At 42.4% G+C, this 13,278-nt stretch overlaps 1 long non-coding RNA gene across 1 annotated transcript; it reads right to left on the reverse strand.

The window, feature by feature from the left end:
* Nucleotides 1-9,014: 9,014 nt before the first annotated feature.
* On the reverse strand, nucleotides 9,015-12,615 carry LOC122674431. The gene is made up of 3 exons (XR_006334970.1): nucleotides 11,596-12,615; nucleotides 10,798-10,953; nucleotides 9,015-9,479 (listed from the first exon to the last, which is right to left on the reverse strand). It is a non-coding gene; the product is annotated as an uncharacterized LOC122674431 (long non-coding RNA).
* Nucleotides 12,616-13,278: the final 663 nt, after the last annotated feature.

Genomic DNA, 13,278 nt, shown 5'->3' on the forward strand with positions numbered 1-13,278 from the left:
ACTGATTCAAATGAATTCTTTTTAATGGCTGAGTAATATTCCATGGTGTATATGTATCACAGCTTCCTTATCCATTCATCTGCTGATGGGCATCTAGGTTGCTTCCATGTCCTGGCTATTATAAATAGTGTTGCGATGAACATTGGGGTGCATGTGTCTCTTTCAGACCTGGTGAGGAAAGCTTTCTTATCTCTCCTTGCTATTCTTTGGAACTCTGCATTCAAACGGGTATATCTTTCTATTTCTGCTTTGCCTTTCACTTCTCTTCTTTTCACAGCTATTTTTAAGGCCTCCTCAGGTAACCATTTTGCCTTTTGCATTTCTTTTCCTTGGGAATGGTCTTGATCCCTGCCTCCTGTACAATGTCATGAACCTCCATCCATAGTTCTTCAGGCACTCTGTCTATCAGATCTAATCCCTTGAATCTATTTGTCATTTTCACTGTATAGTTGTAAGGGATTTGATATAAGTCATACCTGAATGGTCTAGTGGTTTTCCCTACTTTCTTCAATTTAAGTCTGAATTTGGCAATAAGGAGTTCATGATCTGAGTTGCAGTCAGCTCCTGGTCCTGTTTTTGCTGACTGTATAGAACTTCTCCATCTTTGGCTGCAAAGAATATAATCAATCTGATTTTGGTATTGACGATGGGGTGATGTCCATGTGTAGAGTGTCATCTTATGTTGTTGGAAGAAGGTGTTTGCTATGACCAGTGCATTCTCTTGGCCAAACTCTATTAGCATAACCTTCAGTGAAAAGAAAAGTTCAGTCCTATTGTCATCAAAATCAGTATCTCCCACCTAATTTAAATTGGATCCTCTTTCCAGCTGGGCCTGAGCCCCACAGCTTCTTGCCCCAGGGGCGCAGGAAGAGAGGGGTGAAGTCTCTAATTCAGCCCATCAGCTCAGCTGCCCCTCATTCCCGGGAGGAGCCAGGAAAAAAGGAATAGAGTCAGCCCTCGGTATCCCCGGGTTCCTTATCCACAGATTCAAGCAAACTCAGATGGGAAATATTCGAGGAAAAAATTTCCAGGAAGTTCCAAAAACCAAAATTTGCATTTACTAGGCTGGGTCGGGAAGATTCCCCTGGAGAAGGAAATGGCAACTCACTCCAGTATTCTTGCCTGGGAAACCCCATGGACAGAGGAGCCTGGTGGGCTACAGTCCATGGGGATGCAAAGAGTTGGGCACAACTGAGCGACTGAACACAGGAACTATTTACAAAGTATTTACATTGTAAATCGGGGCAGGGTGTTGGGAGTGGGGCAGGAAGCACAGAATCTCAAGACCAATCAAGGGAGAGCTGTAGAAAGCTTGGATTTAGTCACTCAGTCATGTCAGACTCTGCGACCCTACGGACTGTGGCCCACCAGGCTCTTAATGTCCATGGGATCTTCCAGGCAAGAATACTGAGTAGGTTGCCATTTCATTCTCCAGAGCATCTTCCCAACCCAGGGATTGAACCTGGGTCTCCTCTATTGCAGACAGATTCTTTACCATCTGAGACACCAGAGAAGCCCTTTAGTGGAAAGCATGGGGTATTATTTAACTAGTGCTGGAGCAATCTGACTACTCAGTGTCCACATATCGACTGTCATTGGCAGAATAATGCTTTCCCCAACTATAGCCACAATCTACCTGTGAAACCTGTGAGTACTTTACCTTCCATTGAAAAAAGGACTTTGTGGATGTGATGAAGTTTAGCATCTTCGTTTAAGAAGGACAGGCCTGGATTATGCAGGTTGGCTTTATAATGGGGAGGCAGGAGGGTCAGAGTCAGAGAAGGAGATGTGATGATGGTGAAGGAGGAAACGGACAGAACAGGCTCTGTCTTGAAAGCAGGTCTCCATCTTGGGCTGGACTGTGGACTTTGAGCTATATGCCCAGTATCTATGGAAACGACATACCAATTGGAAAACCAGGCCCCTAGAAGGAAAAGCCTCAGGGCTTGTACCTAGACTCTCTGTTGCCTAAAAGAATACCCTAATTATCTGTGTAACCAAATAGAATCATGAGTTCTATTATGCTTATTGGGGTATGACCACAGGCCTATTAATAATTGTCCACTGTTAACTACCTAGGCTTAAGGCATATGAATCACAGGTCAACTTTGATTGTATCTTTCTTTTTCCTTAGTTCAGACTAGTTTCAGGGAATTTGGGGAGGTGTGTTTGGGCACGTACACTTAGGGTATATAAGGTTTTCACAAAAACTGGCTGGGGTCCTTGGCTAAGAGGAGACTCTGCCTTGGGCCCGCCGGTGTAATGAACTGCACTCCACTATCTGCATTGTCCTTCTGAGTGAGTTTGTTTCCCAGAACGCGTGGCTACAACAATGGAAGCAGAGATCAAGTGATATCCTTGCCAGCTGGGAGCCAAGGAAGGAGAGCAGCCTTAAAAAGTTAGAAAGTTCAAGGACAGAAATTCTCCTCTTGAGCTCCCCAAAGGAACCTGCTTAAACCTTGATCTTAGCCCAGTGAGATCCATGTTGGACGTCTGACCTCCAGAACTATGAGATCATGAATGGGTGCTGTTTTAAAGCACGAGTTTTGGGTAACTTATTACAGCAGAAACAAAGGTGTTGACTCATGGGGAACTTCCCAGACTTCCACAGCGGGATTCTTGGCATGTACTATATAGCCATGGAGAAGGAAATGGCAATATTCTTGCCTGGAAAACCCCATGGGGAAAGAAGCCTGGCAGGCTATATAGTCCATAGGGTCACGGAGTCGGACGTGACTGAAGTGACTTAGCCCTAGCATCTAGCCAAGCCACTCAGGGTAACTGTTCTCTTGTTCTGTGTACCTCCCCTGCTCAACCAGTTCCTGTTTCTCCTACACCCTACTCGCATGACTGACCTTCCTACAAACCCTGCCCCAGGCCCCGCTAGTGATTGTTCTTATCAAACCGGCGTGAAGGGTGTGCCCCTCTGCTGACCCCCCTGGTAACCAGTGAGTCAACCTGACATTGATTTCCCCATAACTGGCAATTTCTCTCCCTCCACCACCATCCCCCCACCCCCATTCCTTCTACCTCCCCACCCTGGAGTATCTGAAGACAGCCCCCCTGCTCGCCTGCAGGCCACCGCACGCAGTGGGGTGTGGCTCCAGTACCTTGCTTCAGACATGTGTATGTGTGCTTAGTCGCCCAGTCCTGTCCGATTCTTCATGACCCCATGGACTGTAGCCCACGAGGCTCCTCTGTCCATGGGGATTCTCTAGGCAAGAATACTGGAGTGGGTTGCCATGCCTCCTCCAGGGGATCTTCCCAACCTAGGGATCAAACCCAGGTCTCCCGCATTGCAGATGGGTTCTTCACTGTCTGAGCCACCAGGGAAGTTTAGACATGTGAGATCCAATGTCCATTAAACCATTAATGTCTCTGTTGCTGCCTCTGGGCTCTTTCTTCAGTCTTGAAGCTGGCAGAGACCAGGCCTTGTAGACCCGCAGGGTGCAGCCCAACATGTACCTTTCTTGAAAGCAGGGCTTCTCAACCAGGGGCAATTTTTGCCCACCCACCCCCAAGTTGTCATTCAGTTGCTCAGTCATGTTGGACTCTTTGCGACCTCATGGACTGCAACACACCAGCCTTCCCTGTCCTTCACCATTGCCCAGAGTTTGCTCAAACTCATGTCCATTGAGTCAGTGATGCCATCCAACCATCTCATCCTCTGTCATCCCCTTCTCCTCCTGACTTCAATCTTTCCCAGTATCAGGGTCTTTTCAAATGAGTCAGCTCTTTGCATCAGGTGGTCAAAGTATTGGAGCTTCAGGATCAGTCCTTCCAATGAATATTTAGGGTTAATTTCCTTTAGAATTGACTGGTTTGATCTCCTTGCAGTCCAAGGGACTCTCAAGAGTCTTCTCCAACACCACAGTTCAAAAACATCAATTCTTTGGCACTCAGCCCTTTTTAATTGTCCAGCTCTCACATCTGTACATGACTACTGGTAAAGCCATAACTTTGACTAGCAAAACGACCTCTGTCAGCAAAGAAATGTCTGTGCTTTTTAATACGCTATCTAGGTTTGACATTGCTTTTCTTCCAAGGAGCAATCATCTTTTAATTTCATGGCTACAGTCACCATCCACAGTGATTTTGGAGCCCAAGAAAATAAAGCCTGTCACTGGCAGAATAATGCCTTCTCCAACTATAGCCACATTCTAACCTGTGAGTACATTACCTTCCACTGGAAAAAGGACTTTGTGGATGTGATGAAGTTTAGCATCTTCATTTGAGAAGGACTGGCCTGGATTGTGCATGTTGGCTTTATAACTGGGAGGCAGGAAGGTCAGAGTGAGAGAAGGAAATGTGATGATGGAATATCACATAGTTTCTATTGTTTCCCCATCTATTTGCCATGAAGCGATGGGACCAAATGCCATGATCTTCATATTTTGAATGTTGAGTTTGAAGCCAGCTTTTCACTCTCGTTTTTCACCTTCATCAAGAAGCCCTTTAATTCCTCTTCACTTTGTCATGAGGGTAGTGTCATCAACGTATCTGAGGTTAAATATTTGATAATATCTGGAGACATTTTAAATTAACATAACTGGGGGTGGGGGTTGCAGTGGTTTCTAGTGGATAGAGGCCAGAGATGCAGCTGACCATCCTACCAAGCACAGGACATGGTCCTACAACAAGTATCAGGTCCAAATAGTCAGTAGTGTCAAGGCTGGGAAGTCCTGATCTAAAGCAAGCAATGGACTTTCTGGCTACTTAGAAATCTTTCTTCTGTCCAACAGACAGTCCCCATGCAAGAGGGTCCTTTCACAATCACTTGAGATTCACTTCTACTGCCTGTGCCTGAAGTTCAGGCATTACCCTTCTTGGTTCACCAGACATTTCCAATTCAGTCAGCCCCTACTGAAGGAGCCTCTTTTTTGTAGCTGGAGGTAGGGGACTGTACAGTTCTCGTCATAACTGACGCCATCTTGGGCCCATACAGTTCCTCCAGTCTTTACACTGATCCTACCTGGGACTGTGGAGTAAATCACTTCTCTGTCCTCAAAGGCTTTATAGTTAATAAACATTTTTTAATAATCAATAGGACCAAATGGTCTCTATGCTCTGTTAGTCCCCAAACAATGATGAAGAACTTCACTGATGTGTCCTCAACTCCCAAAGTTAAGAAAGAAAGTTAGTTAGTCAGGTCCAACTCTTTGTGACCCCATGGACTGTAGCCCACCAGGCTCCTCTGTCCATGGTATTCTCCAGGCTACTGGAGAATTCTCCAGAATACTGGAGTGGGTCGCCATTTCCTTTTCCAGGGGATCTTCCCAACCCAGGACTCGAACCCGGGTCTCGCACACTGCAGGCGGATTCTTTACCAGCTGAGCCACAAGGGAAGCACCCATTCCTAAATCTTGGCTTAGGAATATACATGCTGTTTCTTTCCAAGCACATATTCCCATAACCCTTTTAAAAGTAATTTTATTTATATTTGGTTATGCTGGGTCTTTGTTGCTACATGGACTTTTTTCTGGTTGCGGGGAGTAGGGTCCACTCTCCAGTTGCAATACACGGGCCTCTCAGCTGCAGTGACTTCTCTTGTTGCAGAGTGTGGACTCTGGGGCACTTGGGCTTCAGTAGTTGTGGCATGTGGCCTCTAGTGCACAGGCTCAGTAGTTGTGGCTCACAGGCTTAGCAGCTCTGCAGAAAGTGGGATCTTCTGGGATCAGGGGTCAAACCTATGACTCCTGCGATGTCAGGCGCACTCTTCACCACAGAGCCACCGGGAAAGCCGTCCCATGCTCTTTCATATGTTAACTATAAAACTGTCCCAGCAGCCCCTCAGGTTTGTAGAGTGCAGCTTCAAGTGCTTCTGGATCGTTGTCTACCAAGCTCACCTGTAAAAAACTGATCCACTGATGATATGGAGCTGCCTGTTTACGTGGCATCAGTCTCAAGATACCTCCTCAGTTCAGTGGGCGTTTCTCATTCCCTCCATCCTCCAACAGAAATGAATTCAGAATTCTCTCTAGATTACATGGCCACTTATCACCAATTGTATTCCACTTGAATGGTTTAGAAAACACTCAAGAGCCTCATTTAACATCCTGTTACACATCTTCCTTAAGACAATTAAGGCATTGTTAGAGCTTAGAGACATTCCTGTTAACTAACTCTGCAGGAAAGTATTGTAAGCAAGACTTTCCATGAAATAATGATTTTCATTTCCTGAATGTCTTTCACACAAATCTGTAGACTTGGAATGGGTAGAGAGACATTCTTACATTGTGTATATGAGAAAGGACATATGCAAACAAAAGAAGCAAGGAGATCAAACCAGTCAATCCTAAAAGAAATCAACCCTGAATATTCATTGGAAGCACTGATGTTGAAACTGAAGCTCCAATACTTTGGCCACCAGATGCGAAGAACTGACTCATTAGAAAAGACCCTGAAGCTGGGAAAGACTGAAAGCAGGAGGGGAAGGGGACAACAGAGGATGAGATGGCTGGATAGCATCACTGACTCGATGGACATGAGTTTGAGCAAACTGCGGGTTGGTGATGGACAGGGAAACCTGGCGTGCTGCATTCCATGGGGTCACAAAGAGCTGGACACAACGAGCAACTGAATTGAACTAAAACAAAAGAGCGAATAGGGAACACAGCAGGATTTGTGTGCTTCATTTAGTCATTCATGAATTCAACAAATATTCTGTTCAAGCATGACCTTCCCATCAAAACTTCCCTGATCAGTATTTAAAATAACCCACTATGGGACTTCCCTGGTGATCCAGTGGCTAAGACTTTATGCTCCCGATGCAGGTGGCCCAGGTTCAATTCCTGGCATATTTGGGGAACTAGATCCCACGTGGACCAACTAAAGATCCCACTTGCCTCCACTAAGACCCAATGCAGCCAAATAAATAAATAAAAATAAAATTATCCACTACCACCATTTGCCCACTTTCCACCCTCTTGCCCTCTTTCTTTTTTTTTCAAATTGAGATTTAACCCCATGACATAAAATTCACTCTTTTAAGTGTATAAGTCATCAGGTTTTAGTATATTTACAAGATTTGTGCAACCATCACTGCTATCTACTTCTGGAACATTTTCAACACCCCAATAGGAAACCCCGTTGCTTTAGCAGTTATTCCACATTTTCCCTCCCTAGTCACTATCAATCACCAATCTACTTTCTATCTCTGTGAATTGGCCTATTTGGGGCATTTCATATGGATGGAATCAGGCAATACGTGGCCTTTTGTGTTTGGCTTCTTTTACTTAGCATAATGTTTTCAAAGTGTATCCAGGGATATACCTGTATCTCCATTCCTTTTTCGTGGCTGAATATTTTATTGAAAAGATATACCATATTTTTAAAAAATTCATCAGATGATATCAGGTCATTTTCTCATCCTGACAATCATAAAAATGCTGCTATGAACATTCATGTTTTGGTCCACATACATGTGGACATATATTTTCAGTTGTTTTATCCTACCTAGGAGTATAATTTCTGAATCATATGGTAGCATTGTATTTAACTTTTTGAGGAACTGCTGCACTGTTTTCCAGAGTAGCTGCACCATTTTAAATTCACACCAGCAAAATATGAAGATTCCAATTTCTCCACATCCCTGCCAACACTTGGGATTGTCTTATATTTTTGCCATCCTAGTGGGTGTGAAATGGTAGCCTCTTGTGGTTTTGATTTGCATGTCCCTAAGACTAATGTGGCTGCATGCTTTTTTTCATGTACTTACTGGCTATTTGAATATTTTCTTTATAAAAAGTATCTTCAAATCCTTTGCCTGAGTTTTTTTTTGTTTTTTTTTGTTTTTTTTTTGCCTGAGTTTTAATTGAGCATTCTTTTTATTGCTGAGTTGTAAGAGTTCTTTGAATATTCTGGATACTAGACTCTTATCATATATATGATTTGCAAATATCTCCTCCCATTATGTGAGTTGTCTTTTTACTTTCCTAATTGTGCCCTGTGAAGCACAAACCTTTAAATTTTTACAGTTCAATATTTGAAATTCTTCTTTCATTTCTTATACTTTACATGTCCTATCTAGGAAAACTTCGTGTAATCCAAGTAACAAAAATTTACACTTACATATTTCCTCTAAGAGTTCAATCATTTTAGCTCTTACGTTTAAGTCTTTGACCCATTTTTGTTGTAGCCACGTGTTCCAGGAAACAAACTCACTCAGAAGGACAATGCAGATAGTGGAGTGAAGTTTATTACACCGGCGGGCCCAAGGCAGAGTCTCCTCTTAGCCAAGGACCCCAACCAGTTTTTGTGAAAACCTTATATACCCTAAGTGTGTAAGTTTCCCTGAAACTAGTCTGAACAAAGGAAAAAGAAAGATACAATCAAAGTTAGCTGTGATCATTTGTCTTAAGCCTAGGTAGTTAACAGTGGACAATTATCAATAGGCCTGTGGTCAGACCCCAATAAGCATAATAGAATGTATGATTCTATTCACAGATAATTAGGGTATTAATTAGGGTATTCTTTTAGGTGATGGAGAGCCCTGGGGCTCTTTCTTCCAGGGGCCTGGTTTTCCTCGTGGTATGTCGTTTCCATAGCTACTGGGCATATGGCTCAAAGTCCACAATCCAGCCCAAGATGGAGTCCTGCTTTCAAGATGGAGCCTGTTCTGTTTCCTCCTTCAGTTTTGAGTTACTTTTTGTGCATGGTATGAGACAGAAGTCTAACTTCATTCTTTTGCACAAGGAGATTCATTTGCTCCATCATTTTTTAAAAGACTATTCTCCCCACCTTTAAACAGTTTTGGAACCTTTGTTAAAAATCAATGCTTTATTTTCTTTATGGCACTTATCACCACCTGAAGTTATATAATCTGCCCTGCTCAAATACCCTCACGCCTCTCCCCCCATATTTCACACACACACACACAAACACACACACACACACACACACACACACACACACACACACACGTAAACTAAACCAAGTTTCATAAAGACAAATTTGTCTCACATTGTTTATATCTGAAACCTGTGATACAGTATACAATTAATAAACATCTGTTGAATTAATAAATAAAGGAGACTCCTTTTTTTTTTTTTTTGGAAAAATAGTGGCCACCATACTTCCTAAGTGCAAGGAGTCATTTAAGGCAAAAGAGATTTGAGTAAGGGTCTAAATGAGATTGCATTACCACTTCCTGGATTGGATGAGAAGAACAGAATTAGACAAGTAACTACCCATTGGTACAGAGAGAGCCCGCAGAGAACTTGAGTAGAAGTCCCAAGGCAGGTATAAAGGGACCATCCAAGACGCATGGCCTGATACTCAGCAACGTCCTCCTGCCCCAAGGACAGCCACTCACCTCAGAATGGAGAGCTCAATGTGCTGCACCAGCTGTCAGGCCAAACACAGTGTATACTGGTTTTCCAGTATTCTGATGTTTGGGATTCTTTAGCTTCCGAGATCAGAAGAGATCGGGCGCGTTCAGGGTGGTATGGCCGTAGACTGGGATTCTTTAGAAACAGCCTCTGTTGTCATCAAAAGTTAGTCTATTTAAGGAATGTAGTTTTTATTTGCAATATGTCTTTCAAAAACAAATATTCATCAACATGTTAATTAAAAGATACATTTTTAAGAGACAGATATGAATTTTCTCAAAAAAGCTTTCTGAAATATTTCTGACCATGAATAAAAAGGTTCAGAAACTGCCTCTAAAAGTGAGTAGGTAAAACTCTTAGTCAACCACCTAAAATATAATAGAAAAGGTTTTTAATACGTTCCTGAGGCTCCTACTTAGAAAGAAAGAGCACGTCCTCCCACTAGTGGAAGAATTAAGTAATTGCTTGATTTTCCAAGAAGGATTCATAGGCTCCATCTTATGGTGAAAAATGTTAGCTAAGCTTTAGAGCCACTACAAAATTCATTGCCTGCACAAGGACATAAGTTGAAAAAAAACATTGAAAACTGCAGAGTCTACAAAAGCCAAGAACATAAAGGTCTATGTCGCTGGTGAGAAAAATAAGCCAACTGCCAGGAAATAATCAAACTATTTTTCTGAACTATGACTGCAACCAAGCCACATAATACATGCATGTATGATAGTAACAACTGTATCTCAAATTCAAAATTGGGAAAAAAAAGTTAAGATAAAAATAGGAATATTCTACTTCTAATATTTTCTTTCACAATTCATTGACTTTTATTTTGGAACCAGAAATCTGCAACTTTTTCTTTGGCACCAATGTGTCATTGTAAATCTTGTTTCAAGTCTGATATGAACACAGAATTCAACCTTGACAGATAGTCTAGACAAGAAATGATGTTTAATATTGGAAAGGAGCTATTGAAAATCATAGGCATTTTCAAAGAGTTTCAAAAAAAAAATCTGCACAATTGCTAAGATGTTTGCAAGAGTCTGACTTTCCAGCATCACTGTATTAAGTTTTCCATCTTGTGTGACACCATGGATCACCTTCCATGTTATAGGTAAGGACTGACAAAGAGGCACGGAGCAGTGGGACACTGTCTTCAGAACTGGAGATCAATAAGCCATGTCAACGGTCAGTGTATCCATCATGGAATTCAGGCCATCAATTATAGTTCCACCAACTAATTCTAGCACAGAAAAGAGGACCAGATAACACCATGCCAGATAACTGTCTCCATGTTTTATAACTACTGTGGATGGCTTTGCAGGGAAATATTCAAAGCATTTGTTAACCCAAAAGGCCAGCTATGTGACAACAATCTTTGCTGCGTAACATAAGCAAAGATATTTGTTTCCTCAGATGATGTGAGTATGTCCCAATGGTTCACCGTTTCTCCTTAGCTTCAGCTGTGACTTACCTCTCCATCTGCCTGCAGGGAGGAGACCGCCATGTGATGTGTCCAACTCATCAAACAGAGCTTGACGGCCCAAAGCCTAAGAGGTATCCAGCTTACAGGCGCTGACCTCCGTGTCTGTGATGTGTTCCATTTTTAACTTCTAGCAGGGAGCAATTCCTGCCGAATGATGCAAATGAGTAGGTGTAAGGACTGTGTCCTTAGGTAACTTGCAAGGTGAAACTTACCTTTAAGGGCAAGTCCAATATTAGCATCATCTTCTATCCCAGAAGCATCATCAACATTAAATGGTTTGAAAGTTTCCTCTATTACAAAAATGAATTTCTTAATTGCTTCCCCGTGTTGTGCCTGTCGTGGGCACACTGTCCAAAATATTTTCAATCATAAAAATTCTCAAACCCACAGTGAGGAAGTGAAGCTAATTATTACATCTTAGTACTACTAAATATCTACTCTTATCAGCGGCAATAGCAAATGTCACAATGTTTAAAACTTTTCACATAATTTATCTTTTCATTTCCTAGCCATATTTTCAGGCCCTTGAGCAATGGTATTTCCAGTTACACTTAAATTTGCACGTGCTTCTATCTTTTCAGGACTCAATTTCCACTACATTCAAAAGACACTCTTTTACAGCTTGCTGTCTGTGAAGAATGTGATGTCCCAAGCAGATTTTTCACTTAAATACATAACTGCTTATTTTATGAACAACCAGAACAAGCCTCGTTGACATTTCAGTTCTCTCAGAAGCCTGTTAGGTTTTGATCACATCTCCCTCACATCCCTGGTCTTTGTTCTTACCGTGGTTTATTTCATGGGACATCTAGGCTGTTTTCTTTCATTACAACTGTCAGGGAAAGGAAAAGAAAAAAGAAAAAAGGGTGCACAACCTAAAAGTTAAAGGTTATATTTTATTCAGGGACATTAATGAAAGACTGACTATAGCCTGGGAGGCAGCCTCTCAGATAGCTCTAAGGAACCACTTCAAAGAGGTAAGGGAAGAGCCAGAGTATATAGGAGTTTTTGTAGGGGGAATAAAAAATATGTAGCTGGACATCAAAAGATTATCGCTAATCACACACACGAACAAAACAAACATCACAAGTTAATGATTTTAGTGCTTTTCTATATATGGGAAGATGCTTTTCAAGTCTGGGCTCACTGAAATTATCCCTTTGATATGCATCTTACCTATCTAGCAATGAGGCTTCCCTCATAGCTCAGTTGGTAAAGAATCTGCCTGCAGTGCAGGGGACCCCAGTTCAATTCCTGGGTCGGGAAGATCCACTGGAGAAGGGAAAGGCTACCCACTCCAGTTTTCTGGCCTGGAGAATTCCATGAACTATAGGGTCACAAAGAGTCAGACACTATCTAGGGCGTATCTTTTTTTCCTCCATCAGGAATTTCCCCTCAGCCACACCTTCGGGGGTGGCTACCATGACTGATGGCTTAATGGTGGGCATAATTCCTTGTTTGCTGGAATGGCAGGCAACATTCTTGGTTTACTGAAATGGCAAGCAGCATTTTTTTTGTCCACATATCCTTTGCCAAATAAGCATACAGGAATGATTTTAAGTTTATGAAGAACATTTGACCCTCTAGGTTTAACTTCTTTTTCTTCCTTTTCATAGATATGAGAAACATTTTTGCTTTTCTAACATTATACAGAAGTGATTTTCACAAGAACAAAACTCAGTTTTTAAAAATACTATAATTTTTTATAATTCAGCCTCTAGATCTGGTATCCCTCTACCTGATGAAGAACTGGCCCTCTTAGTCTCCCCCAGGAAGTCATTTGGTCAATTCCACAAAGATGATGAGAGTCCGAGTTCCTGTTGCCTCAGAATCGACCCTAGAGCCCATACTATAAACCACACAGGAAAGTACCCCTTACCTGCTGTGGTGGTTATTGTTGTTGAGCCGCTAAGTCATGTTTGACTCTGTGTGATTCCAGACTGTCCATGGGATTTCCCAGGCAAGAACCCTGCAGTGGGTTGCCATTTTCTTCTCCAGGAGATTTTTCCATCCCAGCAATCAAACCTGCACCTCCTGTGTTGGCAGGAGGATCCCCTGAGAAGCCCACCCCTTACCTGCAGTGGTTCTCAACCTTCCCCTGCTCCAGGTGAGACTTGCCATGGGGAGCTTTGGAGAGGCCAGTGCTTAGTTCTTCTCCAGAGCAATTGCTCAGAATTTCTGAGGATAGGACCTGGCTATGGATTTTTTTATAAGCCCTTCAGGTAACTCAGGCAATTCTGCTATGCAGGCAGGATTGAGAAGAACCGATTAAAGAAAAAGTGCCAAGAACTAAGATTACATGCTTACCTGAAAAGTTGACCAAAAGGTGGAAACACCAGCCCTACTGTAACCAGCCAGAATCACAAGAGCAACCCTCCACCTAGGTCTGTGCTTTAAAAAAAAATGAGGAGGGTTCCCGGGATCATACATCAGCTTCCCACTGGCTAACTATTTTACATATGGTAATGT

This window comes from Cervus elaphus, chromosome 18, assembly GCF_910594005.1.
Source record: "Cervus elaphus chromosome 18, mCerEla1.1, whole genome shotgun sequence".
NCBI lineage: Eukaryota > Metazoa > Chordata > Mammalia > Artiodactyla > Cervidae > Cervus > Cervus elaphus.